Raw genomic sequence first — 14,846 nt, 5'->3', positions numbered from 1 at the left:
GGCCCCCAGAGGTCACGCATTCCAAAGGCAGAAAACAGCTCCTATGGCCCCGGACCTGGGCGGCCGACACCCAGGGACACGCAGTGTCTGGACCTTGCTGCTTGTGCAAGGAGGGCGCTAGTCCAAGGGTCACGCCAGCAGGGGCCTGCTGACCTTCCAGGGGCATCTGCTGACCACGTGCAGGAACAGCCCCTGAGGCACGATGCTGCAGGGGGTGGTTGGGATGGGGCCTCGGGGATCCAGGTGAGTGGGGCTGCAGGACCAGGAGAGGAGGGGGAGGGGAGGAGGGAGGGGAGGAGGGGGAGGAGGGAGGGGAGGAGGGGAGGGAGGGGGGAGGGAGGGAGGAGGAAGGAGGGGGGATGGAGGAGGCGGAGGGAGGGGACGGACAGGGAGGGAAGAGGGTTAGGGTTAGGGAGGGAGGAGGGAGGAGAGAAAGAGGGAGGAGAGAAGGGAGGGGGAGGAGGGGAGGGAAGAGGGTTAGGGAGGGAGGAGGGAGGGGAGGAGGGGAGGGAGGGAGGAGGGAGGAGGGAGGAGGGGGAGGAGGGAGGAGGAGGGAGGAGGGAGGAGGGAGGGAGGAGGGAGGGAGGAGGGAGGTAGGGGGAGGAGGGAAGGGGAGGAGGGGAGGGAGGGAGGAGGGAGAAGGGAGGAGGGAAGGGGAGGAGGGAGGAGGGAAGGGGAGGAGGGAGGAGGGGAGGAGGGAGGAAGAGTCCCCTGGTCCCAGAGACGGAGCTGAGGCCCCCTTGGCCTTGTCCCTCCTGTGAGCCTCCAGCCCACCCACCCGTCGGCCCCTGTGAGACCTGCTCAGGGGCCATGCCGGTCCCCTCGGTGGCCTCCTGCCGGCTGCCCTGTCTGGAGGGACAGCCCCATCAGGCAGGGCTCCGGCTCCACCCGAGCCCCCCAGAGATCACCAAGACGCGCCCTTGGAGCCACTCGGGGAGGAAATCCAACAAGGACACTAACTGGACATAAAGGGAAGGGGACGTCGGGTGCGATCGTCCCGGTGGACGCTGGGGCTATGGGTTCTGTGGCTGGACACCTTACAATCCCAGGGCGCAGCCCCCAGGGCCACCGGATGGAGCAGTGGCCTTTCCCACACCGGGGCTCCCTCTGACCCTCCTCTGCCCATAGCTGTACCCAGCAGATGTCCCCAGACTTCGATCCAGTGACAAAGGACTTGTGTCACACACACAGTGTCTGCACGTGTGCCCGTGAGTCGCCTGCGCGAGAACCGAGCTGTGGCACATGTGGCCTCTGGACTTCATATTTTCAGAGGAATTTTTGTCCCTTGTCCTGGTGATGTGACAGCACCTGGTGGGGTCTCCCTTCTGCAGATGGCTTCTCCCACCCAACACAGACGCGTCCCTGCAATGAACCGGAGTGTGCAGAGAGAACATGTGGTCAGTCTGTGATCACCGTGGAGTAGTATTCAGCCACGAAGAAGCAGATCTATTGGCAACAGCTTGGAGATCCCCGGAGGATGTTATTGTGGTCAGTGAAATAAGCCGAGCCCAGAAGGACCAAGGACACAGGGGCTCCTCTGTCCTGGGATGAGAGCATCAGGGAGCACAATGGCGGCTGGGGAGAGGCTGGATCTCCAAGTTGGCGCCGACAGGAGGAATAAATCCAAGCTGCTCGCGAGGAGCCTAACGGCTCTGTTAATAATGCATTGCACACTGAGAACCGCTCGGAGAATAGGCTTTAAGTGTTCTCCGTGCAGAGGGATGACAAGTGTGTGGGGTAACGCATACATTAATTAGCGCCATCCAGCCTCTCCGCCCAGATGCGTATTTCAAAACGTCTCGAGAAACTCACGATAAATATGTGCCTTTTAAAAATCTGCCCGTTAAGACAAAAATAAATCCACTTTATGTTTTAAAAGGAAGACACTTCGCACAGAATTAAAAACAAAACAAAACAAAACCTGGAACCCATGGAGCAGACGTTCCTCAGGAAGAAAAAAAGGAGAGAGGGGAAGAGCCGGGCCCTGGGGTGCTGCATGCACCTCTAATCCCCGCCACTGGGGAGGCTGAGGTAGGAGGATTGCAAGTTGGAGGCCAGCCTCAGCAATGTAGCAAAATGAAACAGAAAGAGGGTTGGGGATGGGGCTCAGGGGTTTAGTGGCTCAGGGGTTGGGTGGATCCTAGCCCCAGTCACCCCCAGCTCCCTGTCTGGGGGCACCTCTCTCTCCAATCTCCCCTCCCCGTGATTCATTTTTTTTTCTAGAAGGAGGAAGTTTCTAGAAAAAAAAAATCTAAGTTTTGCTTCTTGTCTTTTGAAGCATTTTTTTTTAAAGGAAAAGGGGGGAGGGGAGGGTAAAAACCACACGTCTCCCGCTCGCTCCTGCTGACAGGGCTCCCTTCATAAGATCTCCGACTACAAGCGCGTACATGACACGCGGGGCGTCCCGGGCGGCGGCCGGCGCGTTTGATTCGCGGCGCGGCTCCGTAGGTGCACCTGACAGCTCTCAGATGGAGGCGGGCGCCGCCTTTCAAGAGCGCGCTTATCTGGGTAAATCCAGCGCGGGCGCCTCCTCGGGGACCGCGCGCGCCTTTGTGCGCCCCGCGGAGCGGCGGCCCCCACGCTGCGCGGCCCGGGCCGGCTGACAGCGCCCGCGCGCCTCGGTAATCACGCATAAAAGGCGGCTCCCCGCAGGTGACGCCGCGCTGTGTTTTGACATTGACCTTAATACATAATTCAACCGCCCAGCCGAGCAGCGCGCAGCGAGATAAGGAGAGACCACAGCGCCCGCAAATAAAGTGATGTTCAATCACAAGCCGCATTTGTTCCTGGTGGCGAGACGCGGCGCCGGGAGGAGGGAGCGCGGGGCGGGCGCGGGGAGGCGCGGAGGCTGAGGGCGCGGGGAGGCGGGGAGGCTGAGGGCCTCGCGCTGCAGGACGGGGCGGGCTGTCGGGGAACTGCGTCGGGGAACTGCGTCTGGGACCCACTGCGCCCCTGCGCGTTGGAGCGTTGGAGTCCCTCGGGGCGCGCACGGGTTTGGAGACCGCTGTGCGCTGCGGCGCGCTCGCTAGGGCGCAGACTTGGGCATCCGAGGGCCTCCGGGGGGCGGCGTGGACCTGCGCACCGTCTGCGCGAATTGAGCACCCCGGGTTCCAAAGGCTGCCCAGAGGAAGGGGTGGGCAGCCAGGACGCCCTGGGTCTCCCTGGGTCTCCCAGGGTCCAGCAAGGCCGGCGCGGGCGCTTTTGCCAAACTGCTTGGCGCACTGCCCTGAGTCCTCGAGGACCCCCCAGCCCCGCGACTGCAAAGCGGCCACACAGATGAGGGCGGGGACGCGATTTCACCCTCATGGACAGGGCCACACTGCCGCGGGTCAGGGCTCCCTGCCAGGGTGGGCCCCAGTTTACCGGGCAGGAAGGCCTGTCCATCACTGCAGGACGGTGGCAGGGGGGACAGCCCGAGCGGCTGGGCGCTCAGCTGTGGAGCAGAGCGGCCCAGAGCAGGATGGGTCAAGGGACCACAGATAACAGGGCCCAGGCCACCACCTGGCTGGGCAGCCAGGGAGCCGCGGGTGGCCCCAGAGCTCAGAGCAAGGCGCCCGGAACCCACAGCTCATCCAAGAAGAGAGGGTCTGGGCTGCGTCCTGCGTGCTGGGCGTCCACCCACGGGGACCACGGGGCAGGTGACGCACAACACACGGCACCAAACATACACGCACACTCACCTCCACACCCACCCACCCACCCACCATGGGTCAACCCACCCACCGCGCACACTCAGCATGGACTTGCCCGTGGACCTCCACCCACACAGACCCACCATGAACCTCCACCGTGAGCACACCGCCACTCCTTCCCCGCCAATGGCCACGCGTACTCTCACACCCACGCCCACTCTGAGCTCACACACGCGCACCCCGACAGGCACATGCGGGTCACCTTGCACACCCACTACGCCCACAACACCCAGAGCCCAGTCTGTGCCAATGTCTAGCTGCCGACCCGCTCCTCTGGGCAGGGGAGGGAAAGAGGCCCCAGGAGACCCACGTGGACCGTCACGGAGCCCCTCGGGTCCCCAGTTACTGTCCAGTGCAGCTGCAGATGGGCTGTGGGGACAGTGGGACCGTCATTCACAGCTGGGGGCCACCCTGGGCCCCGAGGTCACCTCCTGAGCAGGAGACGCCTGCGGTCAGGCTGGGCTTCAGCTATGGAGACGGGCGTGAGCTGTAGACGCCCGGGGGCTGACCACAGGCCCACCCGGGGCTCAGCAGCAGTGTACTGTGTGGCGGGCAGCGTGGGCCCCCCTGGGGTCCCTGCGAGCGCCCAGCCCTTCAGTGCTGGGCTCCGGTGCAGGCTGGACGGCGGCTCTGGTGGCAGAGGGGGCGGCTAGACCGAGTGCCCCCAGACCGAGGGCCCCAGGCATGGCCGTCCAGCAACAGCCGAAGCCCAGCAGGGCCTTTCTGCACTCCGTGTGCCCGGGGTCGCCGTCCCCACCTGGACGCACCGTCCGGCTTAGGTGCAGGACCAGAGACTCCGCACACCCAAGCAGCCGCCGCCAAGAACCAGCTCCCTCCCAACCCAGGAACGCCAGCCTCACCCCAGGCCTCCAGAGACGGCCTCCAGAGACGGCCTCCTCGAATCCCGGACGGAGCAAGCGCCCGGCGTCCTGCGGGTCAGGACGGGCGGCTCCACGTTGCTTCAAACTGCCCGCGGCCCAGGGGGGTGGGCTCCGGGTCAGAGGAGGGCAGGGCGGGCAGTCGGGTCTGCGGACGGGCTGGCCGGCCACTGAGCCTCGGCCTGGCCCCGGGGCAGGACGGACGGTGCTGGGTGGACTCGGGTGGCCAAGCAGAGAGCAGCCGGGAGAGAGGGAGGCCGCCCAGGCAGGGCCAGGCCAGGGCCGGCTCCTCTTTCCCAAAGCGCCGCCCGCCCAGGAGAATCCCGCTTCCGAGGGAGGGTGGGGCCCGGGCTGCTGGGGCACGGCCGAGTCTGCAGCCCACTCTGGGCAGCCATCGCCGGGGCTGGGGCGGAGGGGACGGGGCCCCCCCCAAGACCGGATCCCTGAGAATTTCCCCGCTGGGCAGCCGCGGACCTCTGGATCACCAGCGTCCCCCGAGGTCACCCGCGTCTCTGCTGCTTTTCCCAGACCCAGGAATCCCCCGACACTGGACCTGGGGGCCCCGAGTTCAGGGAACGCTCCAAGTGGATTTCGTGACCTGCAGGGACGCCCACCGCAGTGACCACCCAGGAAGGTCCAGCGTGCTGTGCAGGCGCCGCCTCCAACAGGGAGCCCCCTCCCCAGCCCTGGCCACCAGGAAGCCACGTCCTGCCTGTGGGGTCCCCTGCTCTGCGTGTTTCCTGTGGATGGACGCCTGTGCTGCGCGTCCTTTGCTGCCTCTGGCTTCTTTAGTGGGCACCGTGTCCTCAAGTCTGTCCTCATTGCAGCGGATGCCAGAGCCCCGTTCCTTTTCAGGGCTGTGTAATATTCCACTGTGCAGATGGACCAGCTCCTAAGGGTCCAGGTGGCCCTGGGCTGGTGGCCCCTCACTGCAGTCTCTGCCTCCGTCTCCACGTGGTCCTCCTCTGTCTCTGTGTCCACTCCTCAATTCCAGGCTCGGTGCTTACTTACCAGTGACTTGGTGGCTGTATCAGGGTGGTGTCCCACGGACCCCCTGGCCACGGAATGAAGACGCTCAGATGAAAAAGGGTCTGGGAAAACCAGGCGGGGACCCAGGTGACCTGCCCCCGGGTTAAGGGACGTCCTGTCAAGGACGTGGCAGAAGCAAGGGGGGGGCCGGGGGACTCGCGGGCAGGGAGCCTGGAGGTGGCTGCAGGGCTGTCCCAGAGCCGAGTCCCCATCCCTGAGAAGGTGGCCGTGCGGAAAGGGACCTCGTCACGTTCAGAGGCTCGGACTTCAAACCAAGGGAGGGCCTCCCCAGGCCACCTGAGGCCACCAGAGGCCAGAGACGGGCTCCATCAGGGGCCAGGGAACCCGCTGCCCGCTCCTCGCCCAGCTCGATAACGAGCTTCGCTGCGGTCAGGGGTGAGCTGCCCGCGGCCAGGGACGGCCCACGCCTGCCCTCCCCACTGCTGCATGGCGGCCCGTGTCACCTGCCCCGACGGCCACCTCGGACGGTCTCCAAACGCCAGGGAGAAACGAGAGCCCCCAGTGCGGTCCCTCTTCCCCTCTGGACGTCAGGGACACGGCTGGTGGGGGGGGCCAGCCCTGCCCGGGTTCCAGACCCAGGGGTCCCCGCCCTGTGCCTGTGGTCCCCACCAGTGGGGACACGTCCCAGCCCTTTTTAAAATTTTTTTTCTGATTTTGAGACCAGGTCTCGCTCAGTTCCTTGGGGCCTCACTACGTTGCTAAGGCTGGCCTCCAACGTGCCATCCTCCTGCCTCAGCCTCCCCGGTGGCTGGGGTTCCAGGCGTGCACCTCAGGGCCCAGCATCTGGGGTCCCCAATTTGTCCCGCAGGCCTGTCCGTCTGTCTCTGTGGCAGTCCGTGCCTGTTTGGTGGCCCTGTAACTGTTTCTCGAGATGATTTTAACTCGCTTCTCACGGGAAGATGGTGGTCGGGTTTCGGGTTCATTAACCCAAGCTTCTTTGTCGCTTCTGAAAAACCCGGACACAGCTCTGGGGGATGGACGTAGACGTCCCGGGCTGGTACCCAGCTGGCCCCGCTGCACAGGGTGACATCCACACGTCCTGGGCATCGGGACCCCGTGGGCACCTTGGAAGGGACGTTTGGGCCCACGCAGGGCTACTGGGGAGACTCCTGTGGATGTTGCCAACGTCTCTTTAGGAGGCGGAGAAAACAGAGGGTTTTGCCAGGTCAGCCTCCTGGGCGCTCGGTGGACCTTGGCCTCGCTTTGCACAGTCTCCAACGTGGGGCAGCCGGGGCCTGGTCCAGCCCTCCACGCCCAGACGCAAGGCCGTCTTCACCAAGGATGCAAACCTGCCCCTGGCCTTGGTCCTGTGACGGTCAGCGTCACGTCACTGTGAGAAATGCGCGACACCATCGCCTTGTGAAGACGAAAGGTTTTGCAGGTTCTGGTCTCTGCTAAGTGGACCCTCTGCCTTTGGGTCTCTGGTGGGGGAGCAGCTGGGTCATGATGGCTGGGCCCGGGGCTCATGACCGCCATTCTACCTCATGGGCAGGAAGTGAAAGGGAGGAAGAGGAAGAGCCTGAGGTCCTAGTGTCCTCCTCATGGCCACACCCACAATGACCTCACTTCCTCTCACACACTCCATCTCTTAAAGGGCCCACCACCTACCAAGTGCGACCTGTCGAGGTGGGACCCAGCACCCACTGATGTCCCTAATGGGAACGGTGCCCTCCATGCTGACCTCCACCCTCAGACTCAGGGTCCAACTCTGGCCTGAGGATCTTGGGGTGCTCAGTTGGTAGGAGTGGGCGCCAGATGGAAGCTCATCTGTCATGGATGCCCGTCTGTGATTGGCACACAGTGATCCACTCCTTCCAATTCACCTCCTGTTTAGCTGAGTTACCCAGTGTTTGGCAACAGGGAAGTTCTTCTCGGTAGCTGACCTGAGTCTCTCATGCTCTGGCATGAACTCGTCATTGTTGATCTGCTGTGACGGGAGGCACTGCCACCCATCTTCCTGTGCATTTGCCCCGAGGTCCCTCCCGTGGTACGGGCTGCCTCCGGCTGCTGCTGCCCGCTCAGGCCCCGGGAGTGGGATTCTTTCTTTTCCTGCAGGTGGGGCTGACCCGCGGTCTGAGCACCTTGCTGGGGTCTGCTCAGCTCTGGGTCCGAGATTCATAAAGTAAAATCACGTCGTGCTGCAGAATCCAGTCCAGGCCTTAGCCGGCAGAGGACTCCCTGGGCACAAACATCGACCCGGAGGGTTCCCAGAACAGGGCCCTGCTCACAGAGAGGAAGCGGCTCCCACGGACGCTGGGACTGTGCCAAAGAGCCCTGAGGCTTTCAGGACAGCCACACCCAGGTGGGGACCAGGCTGCCCCCCACTCAGGGGACACTGCATGTCCAGGGACACTGCTGGGGGCCAGAAGTGAGGAGGGGCTGCTCCTGGCTCCTGGTGTGTGGGGCCCAGAGAGGCTGCTCCACCTCCTGCAGCGCACAGCACAGCCCACCCCAGAGGCCCCCAGCCCCAGAGGCCCCCGGTGCAGAGGCTGAGAGGAAGCTCCAGGTGAATGTGGGTCCTTTGGTGGATTTTGGAGCAAAGTGCACAACATGGTGCAGCCTGTCGGAGACCCAGGTAGCTGGACGCCCCGTCTCAGCCAGGTGCCCGCCCGGGAGTGGCCTCTCCGCCCCACAGAAGCCGCGAGCATCTGAGCAGCCTGGGAAGGGCGACTCGTCCCGGGAACCGGAGTCTTTCTGTGTGGCCTGGCTCTCTCCTGCTGTCCTCCGAGGTGGACATCGGCTCAGGGAGCCTCGGACGGTCCTCTCCTGGGTCCCAAGTGTGTCTTTGGCGGGGGGTGTCCCGGGCGCTGTGTCCTGCACCGTGGTTTTCCACGGGAATGGACCAGGTTTCTCCAAGGAAGAAGACGCAGAGCAGAAGTGTCCTGCCAGGGCAGCGGCCCCTGGAATCCCGTGGTGGAGGTGACAGGAAGAAGGCAGTGAGTGACGTGTCTGTGAGCAGCACCCTGGGTCGTCTCTGGGTGACTGCCTGTCACAGCTGCCTCAGTGGAGCTCAGAGGGCCTGAGATGGCAGGGTGCCAAGGTCACTCAAGGGCATTCACAACACCAGGAACCCAAGCGTCCACCCTGGAGGACAGGGGCTGGACCAGGGTCCCCGGCTGAGCTCCCTCCAGGGCTCCAGGGGGCTCCTCCTGCCTGTCCAGCTCCTGGGCTCCAGGTGGCCCTGGGCTGGTGGCCCCCCACTGCAGTCTCTGCCTCCGTCTCCACGGGGCTCCTCCTCTGGGTCTGTGTCCCCTCCTCTGTCCCTTGGGAGGACACGGCCATGGCATGAGGGCCCCCTGACCCAGGAGGAGCCCATCTCAGGACCCTGCACTGACCACCTCTGCAGAGACCCTGTTTCTGATCCAGCCTGTGTCAAGGTGGACACGGGGGTGGGGACGTCTTGAACCTGCTCCAGGGCACATAATGACCGGCAGCTGCAGCGAAGGGCGGCCAGTGCTGGTGACTGGCACACGGTGGGTTTCCCAGCTGGGACGACCCTCTGAATAGCCAAGGCGGCACAGTTCTGCACCTCCATGTCCCAGGGGTGTCCAGGGCCGGGCCTCCTGGTCACCCTCCCAGGGCTCCGTGTTGTCCGAATGCTGTGAGGGACAGTGCCCCGCTCCTGTTCCAGTGGCCCCCGTGCAGAGGCCCTGCAGGGCAGGAGCTCGGGAGGCTTCCCTCAGGGAGACACCTGGACCTTCCTCCAGGGCAGCTTCAGGACCAGTGGTGGGATGGGCGGGCCACCCCAACGACGGGATGCCACGCCCACCAGGACAGACCACGCCCACGACGGACCACGCCCACCACAAGAGGTCACGCCCTCCAGGGCAGACCACGCCCATGATGGGAGGACTAGGCCATCTACATGAGGGGGCAGCCCTCGCCCGTGATGGCAGACCACGCCCACAGGGACAGACCACGCCCATGACAGTCACACACACCACGCCCCATGGGTAGACCACGCCCACGATGGAAGGCCACGCCCACAAGAACAGGCCACGCCCACCAGAACAGTCCACGCCCAGGAAGGACCATGCCCTCACAGGCAGACCACACCCACGATGGGAGACCAAGCCTATCAAGACAGACCACGCCCACGATGGACCACGCCAACCAGGACAGACCATGCCCACAACAGACCACACCCTTGGAGGGTGGACCACGCCCAGTACGGACCACACCCCAATGGCTAGACCACGCCCACGACGGGAGGCCACGCCCCCAGGACAGACCACGCCCAGGATGGTATTATATTTCCCTGCAGACCACAGTCGCTGTCCTCACAGGGCCACGCAGGACGGCCCTGAAGCCACCCTCCCACAGCCCTTCAGCGCCCGAGGTGCGCAACGCGGCCTCCCTTCTTGGAGAGGACATACATACGGGCTTTGGCTTTGGTTATGCTTCGAGGAGGCCCCGGTGGCTCGGAGAACAGATGTGAGGTCATTCTGGGCACTGATGTCCAAGAGGTGCCCTCCACTCTTGCTTTGAAGCCGGTTTGTCATCAGTGCCATCTGCGAACAGCACACGATTCAAACTTGCCTCCTGTTGAAGAGACTCTCCTAGTTTTCCCGAGGAATCCAGGTTGGGCAACAGGGAAGTTCCTCTTGGTGGCTGTCCGAGTCTCTCATGCTTTGGCACGTGGGAGGTCACTTTGCAAACACAAGGTCGGTCAGGGAATGTCTGTTGCACAGATGTCCGTGGTTCCTCCCACGCTGGGAGCTCTTTCCTGTTTCCTTTGTCTGTCCTGCACCATCTGCCGAGGGCGCGAAGACCACGCTTCGTAGTTTCGTAGCAACAGCGCCCAGCACCCATGCGGAGAGCACCCACGGCGCTTGAGGATGCCCACGGCGCCGCGGTGACCTTGATGACGACCTTCCGAAGCCCGTCGCAGTTTAGCACGGGGCGTAACCTCCATGGCCCGGGCAGCTTGGCATTTTCGGAATCTGTGCCGTGGAGGCGCCTCCCTGTCCGTGGGACCCCAGTGTCCCTCCCAGCTCTGCTGGCCACGGGCAGGTGGTCATGTTGTCCCTGCTCCCTGTGCGACCCCCTGGTTCTGGAGTCCCCACCCCTCGGTCCACGCAGCCGGTGGTGTTTAATTATGACCTCATGCAGCAGCGCGCGGGGCTGAACACAGGTGCCGGCCCCAGTGCGCACTAATCACTAATTTAACGTGACCTGGCCTCCTGTGGAGGGCACCCCCTGGGGACCTTGGTCACCTCCGCTGGGGACCTTGGTTACCTCCGCGTGTCAGACCCACGGGATTTGCGTGGGTTCCGGGGGAGCGTTTTCAAGGCACCTCCGCGCACGGGGTCTGCAGGAAACCGGCTTCCCGGCCGCCCTACGCTGGCCTGTGCGCATCGGAGCAGACGGACCCAAAGCGCTGCATTTGGCGTCAGTTCCTCCCTTTGTCCCTCCCCCTCTGCACGCGTTTATATGTGGCTACCCCGTGACGCCTATGGGGGCTTGTTTCTGGGATCCCCTGGGCTCCCCAAGTCCACGGATGCGCGCGCGCTTTCCAGGGAACGGCGCGCATTGGCGCAAGAAGGGCACGAGCTTCCCACGGACGTTGAACGTCGCCTGGTTGAGGTTAATACCTGCTCGGGCGCTCGGCAAACAGTGGCGACATTGTGTCGCTCGGGGAATAACGGCAAGGAACCAGGTCTGCACGTGTTGCAAAAATGGTTTTTGAGTATTTTCGACGAGTGTGCTCGCAGAATCCCGGATGGGGGGACGATGATTGGGTTAAACCCACCCACGGAGACCTCCCTGAACCGGAGAGCTGAGTGTTGGAACGATCCAGTCCGCGTTGCGCAGAGCCGTGGCCGGGCCGGGTGGCTTTGGACCTGAAGCCCTTTGTCCTTGGGGCCCCAGGGATGGGGCCTGAGGGTCGCCTGGTCTGCTGTTCTGCCCCATCTCGGTCGGCTCCTTGGGCAGCCCAGGGAAGGGGCTCTGTTGGGCAGGAGCAATCCCGGGCCTGGTGGGAGGTCGGTGAGGAAGAGGCCCACCCAATGCCAGTCTGCCTAGGAGGACAGGGCTGCCCGATACCCTCTGCTGCAGCAGCCAGCTCAGGGTGCTGGACAAGGTCAAGGGCTGGCGTCCTCTGGCCCTGGGTGCGCTCCAGGTCAGGAGAGCACTGTCCCCTGGCCGGGGGTGTGCTCCAGGTCAGGAGGGCTCCATCCCCTGGCCCCGGTGCGCTCCAGGTCAGGAGGGCACAGTCCCCTGGTCCTGAGTGTGTCCAGGTCAGGAGAGCACTGTCCCCTGGCCTGGGGGTGTGCTCCAGGTTAGGAGGGTGCCATCCCCTGGCCCCCAGGTGCGCTCCAGGTCAGGAGGGTGCTGTCCCCTTGCCCGGGGGTGCTCCAGGTCCGGAGGGGGGTGCCATCCCCTGGCCCCGGTGCGCTCCAGGTCAGGAGGGCACCGTCCCCTGGTCCTGAGTGCGTCCAGGTCAGGAGAGCACAGTCCCCTGGCCCCGGGTGCGCCCCAGGTCAGGAGGGTGCAGTGGAGGAGGGCGCCCGCTGTGCGCTGGGGGGGCGGGCCGGCTGCGTCCCCGTCGGGGGAGCCGTGTGGGAGCTCCCCTTCGGGGCGGGCTGACATTATAGACTTATTTGGGATTTAAGGCTTAGTTAAATATGCCCCTCAAAAAAGTTTCCTGACTTTTTTGATACGTACTTTCGTTATCAGGGCATTAATAAGCCCGGGACGCGGAGCGGGCGAGGAAGCTGTCTCCCTGTCAATTACACGGGCCTGCATTTTCGTGCTCATTATTATTCTTGGATGTCCCTAATTTACATCTAAATGTACTGACTAATTTTGATCCAATCATGTCAAAAATGATAGGTAGTGTGTGGGAGGAGATGACAGGCCGACCGGCAGCGATTGCCAGAGTGATTGTCCCTCGGGGCCATGATTTAATGCCCCAGTCACGCAGGGCTGTCAGAATCCGCGGCCAAATTATGACACGTTACGCGGGCGCAGGGCGCGGGTGGCTGCACCGAGAGCAGCGGCGGGGAGCGCAGCCTCGCCCCTCCCTGGCGCCCGAGGCCGCTGCACCCCGGGGGGCCTGGGTGGGCAGCGGTTGGATCCTCTGCAGCCCTGACCCGGCCGCAGGGGACGCGCTGAATGGCGGTGACATGCCCCGAGCCCCAGGTTCTGCTCAGCGACCCCCCAAAAGTCATGCATTTTTTTTTTTTTTTTTTTTGGTTTGGATTTTGCTCCATAAACTTCCAGCCCGGATTTGCAGGCAGCGCGGCCGGATCCCTTCTGCGGGGCGGGACGACGTGTGTGTGCGCGCTCTGTGTGCACGCATGCGTGCTTGTGTATACCGTGCGTGCCCGTGCGTGCCCGTGCGTGAGGCATGAGCACATGTGTTCTAGACATGCACCTGCTTGTCTGTGCACACGCCTGCGTGCATGCGCGCTGGGTGCCCATGTCCGCATCTCCGCGCACAGTAGTGCATGCGTGTCTCTGTGCATGCATCTGTAAGTGTGTATGCACGTGTGTCGGTGTGCACCCACATACACACGTATCACACACGCAATCTGTTTATGCACACGAGTAACTGTGTCTCTGGGATGCACCTGTATTCATACATGTGCATGTGTGTCCGTGTGAGTGTGTGTGTGCGTGTGCACATGTGTATGTGTATGCTGTGTCTGTGTGCTGTCACATGCATGTCCAAGTAGGCGCCATGCAGGTGTGCAGGTGTGTCTGAGTGTGAGCAAGGCGGTGCAGGTGTGTGTGTGTGTGTATTTCTCTCTGTGTGTGCATGCGTGTGTGCTTGTGATTGTGTGTAGTGAAGGGATTTAAGTAACCTTTGAGGGGGTGGAGAAGTCGGCCCTCGGGCGGGGGCTGCTGAACGTCTGCCCTTCCTGAACTCCAGCCTTAGTCCATTTTCTGTGGCTGTGACCAAGGACCTGAGGGTGATCGTTTATCAAGACAAGAGGTTTCCTTAGCTGCAGTTCTGCAGGCCGAGGGCAGGGTGCTGGCATCGCTGAGGCTGCGGGGAGGACCCCTGGGTGACGCAGGCGGTCACTGCCCAGATAGGAAGCCAGAGTCTGGGAGGGCCAGCTGTCCTGTCCACCCATATGGCAGGGACTCACTTGCTTCTGCAAAACCCAGTCCCTCCTGGAGACCAGAATCGTCCATGGGCGAGGGCAGAGCCGAGACACCTGGTCACCTGTGCCCGGGAGTCACCACTGATGCCCGAATGGACCACCGGGAAGGAGGTCACTGGGACCTGCCCTTGGGGACTGTATCCTGTCCCTGGCTTCTCTCTCTGTCGACTTCCACCAGCTGCCCTGAGCTGACCAGCCCCGTGGCCACAGTGTCCACCTGGGGCCAGCCCGCCATGGACGGACCCTCCGTCGCCACGAGCCAGCCTACGTCTCTCCTCTGATTGTTCCTGTCAGGAATCGGGGTCACAGTGAGCCAGTGGTCACTGCTGTGGGGGGGCTCTGGGAGGGCTGACTCCCAGGTGCAGCCCATGAAGGGGACGAGGGTCCTCACCAGAGAGACCCGAGAGCCCCCTGCCCGTCCCCCATGGAGGACCCAGGAGAAGGTCCACGACAAGGCCCGACTGGACGGCCCCCTGCTGTCGGCCGGGAGGTTTGCATCTCTGCGCCAACGTCTCCTCCTTCCTCTGCTGCCCTCCCTCACCCCCCACCAGCCCGTTTCACCTTCAGCTTTCACGAGATCAACTCCCGAGGATGCCACGTATGGGTGAGCTCGGGCGGTGCCCGTGTCCCCCTGCTGCCTCATTTCCCCTAAGGCGGTGTCCTCCAGTTCCACCCAGGTGGCCGCGAGTGAGAAAGCCCATCCTTTTTTCTGGCTGCGTAGTATTCCCTGTTGTTTTTCCTCCTTTCGGCATCGATGGACACTCTGGTCCTCGATTCCTTGAAACAGACTGGCCGCGAGCAGGGGTCTCTCCACACACTGACTCCGATTCCTGTGTGATTTCAGCTCCTCTCCTGGTGGCTTCCATCTGGGTCCCGAACCCCCAGATCTTCCCGTGCCCGAGGCCTTCACGGAAGCACCCGGAGCCCTGTCCTGCCTGGTGACACGAGTCACAGAGGGAGGCTCCCAGGAGATGGCAGCGTGACCCACGGGAGCCCAGCCTGAGAGGATGCGCAGAATTTCACATACACGCTCAAGAAGTCACGGGGACGTCACTCAGCCTCTCAGGAGGCAGAGTGGCTCCCCCGTCTCTGGTACACGGTCCTGGGTGCTCCTC

The sequence above is a fragment of the Marmota monax genome, unplaced genomic scaffold (assembly GCF_021218885.2).
Source record: "Marmota monax isolate L192 unplaced genomic scaffold, Marmota_monax_Labrador192_F-V1.1 WCK01_AAM20220418_F8-fsc00168, whole genome shotgun sequence".
Classification (NCBI taxonomy): Eukaryota; Metazoa; Chordata; class Mammalia; order Rodentia; family Sciuridae; genus Marmota; species Marmota monax.
Note: the sequence above shows the minus strand (reverse complement) of the source record.